The following is a 5,620-nucleotide window of genomic DNA, read 5'->3' as shown; positions in this document are numbered from 1 at the left end:
ATTAATATGTAAATATGCCATCTTGTTGTAATGATTATGTGTAATTATATCGGGAAAGGGATTTATATAAGTTGTATAACTTGTGCCCAACCATTTGTAAAGTTCAGTTACAAATAAAAATATGTTTAAATCAAAATGGCCGCCGTACGATCTGATTGGTCAACATTTTAACGCGGTCCAAATAAGATTGCATTTCGTGTGAAGTGTATTAACAGACTGTGACTCTCAACCGCAACAGTTCTGTCTGGCGTTTGTTGGACATCCGGTAACGACGTTGCAAATACGTGGGCCAATCAAAAAGTTTTGCAAGTAATGGGCTTCCATATAATTGAAAAACTAAGTTATTACCAAGTCTTCACACTTTAATAGGTCGATACCTAAGCTACATGTGAGTATGCTAAAAATGAATGTGCGTTACTTAATCGCAAAGTTACAAACGTTTGAAGTTGGTCAACTCGTATATACTCTCAATGTTTGTGGTAATTATGAGGTCATCTGAGAAGCTAGTAATCAGAGCTTACATTAAAACAAGAAGCAGTCTGAATGTTCCTGCAACCAAGATATTTTCTGAACTGTGTGAAGTGTATGGACAATCTGCGGTGTCTTTGAGTACAGTTTGTCGTTGGTTGAAGACTTTCAACAATGGTTCTACTGCTACTGCCAAAACAGACGATATTTCATCAGGGACAGTTTATGAAATTTTGAATAAACATTTAAAGCTACGTAAGGTTTGTGCGCGATGGGTCCCTCATTTATTGACACAACAGCAAAAGGACAATAGAGTCGAAAATGGCAAAAGAACTCCTTAAAAAATACAAAAAATATGATGCCCGTAAGATTTCCAATATTGTAACAGGTGATGAAACCTGGATCTATTACTTTGAACCTCAAAGAAAGATTGATAATAAAATGTGGATCGAAAGAAAAGGAGCGAGACACGTCATTGCAAAAAGGTGTCGGAGCGCGAAAAAGGTTTTGCACGCAATATTCTTCAATTCCAGTGGACCTGTTGTACAAATTCCAACGCCAAATCGCCGCAGTGTTACTGGCCAATTCTATAGAGACGGTGTACTGCAAAAGGTTAAGAAATTCTACACTAAGAAAAGACCAAAGACAGGAATACGAAATGTCTGTCTACTGCATGACAACGCCCCAGCTCTTAAAAGTAAATTGGTACCAGGCTTTTTGAAGCAAGAGAGTATCACCCAGCTTCTCCATCCTCCTTATTCTCCAGACTTGAGTCAATGTGACTTTCTGTTTCCAAAAGTTAAAAAAAAATCTGGGCGTTGTTATGGTTCCAGAAGTGCAGTTGGCAGTGCTGTATTTCAGTGTCTTAACAGTATAGCAAGGGAAGACTACTCTGCGGCGTTCCGGTCATGGATTTCACGATTACAAAAATGTATTACTTTTAAGGGGGGATACTTTGAAGGATTAAACTAAACTTCAGATAATTGCATATGTTTGTTTGAGTTTTACATGACTACTTGCAGAGCTTTCTGATTGCCCCTCGAAACCTTGTTCGATTTTTTTATATCATGAATCCGAACTAATGATCTACAACATTAATTCGATTCATTCAAACACTTATTCAAGGAATCAAACTTTATCCTTAATGCGAATACTTAGAGATTATAACATCTGAACATGCCTATTTCTAGATCGTCCCGGTATTATCCCGCGACCACCATATCAGCCCGAGGGACTTTGATAATAACATTAATTAACGCGAGGATCAACATCAAACATGTTACAGAGGAATTAGTGATATCACGCATTCGAATTAGTAATATCACTAAATGCTCAAAATTCTTGATATCATGAATTCAAATAAATTATATTAAACATCGTGTTGCGATTAAATGATATAAATATATTGATTAATGATGTCAATATTGTTTTTGTGATCGAAGCACCAACTGACGATAGCTTGATCAGTATTATTTTATCATTGTTGCAAGGTCTCGACTAATGACAAGACATTATTTTTGTTTTCAGAATAGAAAGGTAAACTATTGTAACCATGTTTTACGACTTTATCATTTTGCATTCGAAATGATCCATTTAGTCCAATTAAGATTCCTGATGCAGTGGTAGACTTAACAGCGCTATACAGTATACAGCTGATCTTAAGATTTCCTCAATCTTCAGAACTTGCAAATATAATGTTCAAGAATTGAATTTGAATTAATACCTAAGTTTTGAACCATTGTTGTTGAATTGAATCGGTTATTAAGACAGTTGATAAATATTGCCTTCTTAAACTTAGAGACATTTTATCAGATTCGTTGTTTAATCGGGCTCTGTTTCGAATTCCATCAAATATATTTGTCTTGAGGCATATTCTTGTGCCTATGATTAGGAAGTTGTCATTTACTGTATCTGATGTAGGTAATTGTCTCTGGTACTCCGGTCCCTTCCACGACTCAAACTGGTTCCTAGTTCCTTTCTTTAACAGAACTGGGAACTTGATCCTGATCCCTTGAAGCTGAAACGGAACAGGGAACAACATTCAATATTTTCTTAAGCGGACTTCGGAACTGGTTCATAGATAGGATATTTTCTTAAACGGACCTGGGAACTGATTCCTAGTTCTGTTCATCTTAAACGGAACTCGGAACTGGTTCCTTCTTCTTCTTTTTTTCTTAAACGCTTATACATAATAGTTCCGACTGTTTTAAACGGAATTCGGAACCGGTTCCATGTTTTAAGAATGTATACATACTGTAGGTACGATTACTATGAGTTGTTTATAAAGAGGTGGTGTCTGAAAATATAAAGGATACTACTCTCAGAAGATATTTGCAAGCTTTGTCAGTATAAATTCGATATGAATACAATTTGGGTAACAGTCCAATTCTTCATGGGAAATAGTAACATGGAACAAAAAAATAGAATAACGTCTCTGAGGGAAAAACCTAAACCGTGCTGATTCTTCATTACTAAATTGAAACTTACTCTAAATGGAAAATTAGTTATGTTTTTTTAAAGTAACACCTGAAATCGGCATGTTTTCATGACAAAAGAAGACCTTACCATAATCTAGAAATGTGGCTGATGCATGTTTTCTAAGGAGATTCTTACAAGTGAGTTGAGCGTCAAGCTTCGATTCCTGAGTCTGCTTTGCTTTTCATTTTTAATGTTTTTCCTATTTAAATAGTACTTTAGCCTATTACTGATCGTAGTTTCGAAAATGTTGCATCTAGATGAAGGATTAAGGGTATTGGGTCTATATGTTGCCTGGTCTTTTGTATCCTTGCCTGGCATTAGTATCGGTACCATAACAACATTATTTCATGATTTTGGGTTGTCAAATACAGTATAAAACTTTTGTTTGTAACGGAAATTTATGGAGTGTACTTCCGAATTCTTCATATTTAAAACAATGTACACATTGTTGATATCAATGACTGTTAACTTATTTGCGGGTGATATTTTCTATATTACAAATACAATGGTGGCTAACACATGCAATTATGTAATACCAGTATTCATTGTTTTTTGCTTGTATTGTTTCTCAAACATATAAACAAAATGTCAGCTTTTGTTGGAGTATTTGTTATTTTTATGCTGGCAAAAAAAGGAAATAAATTCAAATTTATTCTAAATGTGCGTAAGAAAAAAAGACTTTATAATCCCGACAATCGTCACCTCATCCAGGAATGTCCCGGAACATTGCAATGAAAAGTTGCAATTATGACCGAAGAAAGCAGCGACGAAGACGACGAAATGCGGAAGAAAAAAAAAAAAAAAAAAATGACCAGCGAAAACCCTTATTCATCTCGTGAGGGGAAATCAACAAATCTATCTGGGGAAAAATCCAAATTTGCTCACTGCATTGGGAGTAGAATCAAGCGAAAGCGAATACAAAGTTAAATTGTAAGCCTGTCTTTTTTATTCTGTATTATTTTAAGAGTGAGTAACGTATAAGTGTCAGTGACTGTGTATACAGACAACTAATATCGTACATTAAACATACACTACGGCACCTGGGGCCATGTCGATAATATATCATAAATACTGTTTTAAATAGGTGGCGCTGGCAATCACTATATAATTTCATAGTAAAATATGTGAAGGTGCAGAAATCGTAAGAACGTTTTCGTAAATTAAAAATTGATTGATTTCGAGTTGGAAATCCTTGTTGGTGTCCTAGATATTTATTGAAAGATACGTACACATATTTGTGAAATTTCTTTTGAACGACCCCCCGAAATCGCCAAGTACGTAGTACGCGTACATTGTTAGCTGGAGATGTCAAACACACAAAGAATATAAACTCAAAACGAACAAACAAAATATGTGATACTTTTTATGGAACGGCATGCTTTTAAGTTTGAAACTTTTGTTTACCCCAAATCCCATCACTTTATGAATATGTAAATGGACATACATTATTAACGATGCAAGCAAATGCTCAAATTCAATTATTTAAGTTTAGTTATATGTGTATCCTTAGATAGTGCAGTAAAGCAACTTTATGTTTGAGGAAATACATTTTTTTTTGACAGATTTGAAAAGTCTAATTGGCAAAACATTGTAACAGATAGCAATCGCGTTATTTCACGGATGTTATTTTTTGCATGTTTAATTAAATATGATAAATATCTAACTTGTTAAGTGTTGAACGTGGAGTGAACTGATTGGATGGGGTAATGACAAATGACAGTACATGTATATAGAAGCTGCCTATATGAGTACTAACAAAATATTTCTTCCGGTCAGTAAAAGGACACATATTTTATGTCATGCAACAATGAATTTATTTAGATATCTTAAATGCATGTACCAATATTATAGATCAATGTAACTTTACCACTTCACACAGAGTAGGTACGTTCTATGTTATAAGTTTGGTCTACAGTATTGACGACGAGTAGTATTGCATTTTAAATTAAGGAGTGTGTAATGATGCATCCAAGTATGTTGAAAATGAAGTAAATATGACGTGTGAATAATGATTGCATAATTCATAATATTTGTAAAAATAAAATACATGATATCATCAAAATTCAAAATTTATTGAATGCAGAAGGACTTTTTAAGTGAATATGTTCATACGAGCCCTATAACTTAGGGAAAATCAATAGTTTACTTTATAGTCTTCATGCCTTTTCAGCTCAAGGTATTGCAATCATAGGCAGTAATACACCTGTGGGGTATGGATATCAAGCAGGTCCCAAGGTACCAGGCAGGAACATTGTATCTGCTGGTGTCCAATCATTCTCTGACATGGAGCCCCAATGGTCCAGGGACCTAGTGGGTGATGGTGGTAACAATTTACCACCAGGTGATCGTGGAAGTTCTGCTCCCTTGTCCCATCCACAGATTGAGGACATAGCCACATTATGTAGGCCTACGGGAGGGACATCAACAGGTTTTACCCAGATGGGTTCTGTAGATAGTAATTTGGCCTACAATAAAAGACCCCGATGGGGTTGGGGTGGGTTGAGTTGGGTTGGGTTGGAGGGGGTGGAGGTGGAGAGTGGATGTGCACTTGTACCCTCTGCTGTACAACAGAAGGGGGTATCTGCAAATACCCAGTGAGGTGAACCCCTCATTATCCGCCTGTTTGGGACCCACATTGGCCCACTCCTTATCGTAAATAGAACAGAAAGGGATC

Source organism: Pecten maximus, chromosome 6, assembly GCF_902652985.1.
Source record: "Pecten maximus chromosome 6, xPecMax1.1, whole genome shotgun sequence".
Taxonomy (NCBI): domain Eukaryota; kingdom Metazoa; phylum Mollusca; class Bivalvia; order Pectinida; family Pectinidae; genus Pecten; species Pecten maximus.
This window is presented reverse-complemented; position numbering follows the sequence as displayed.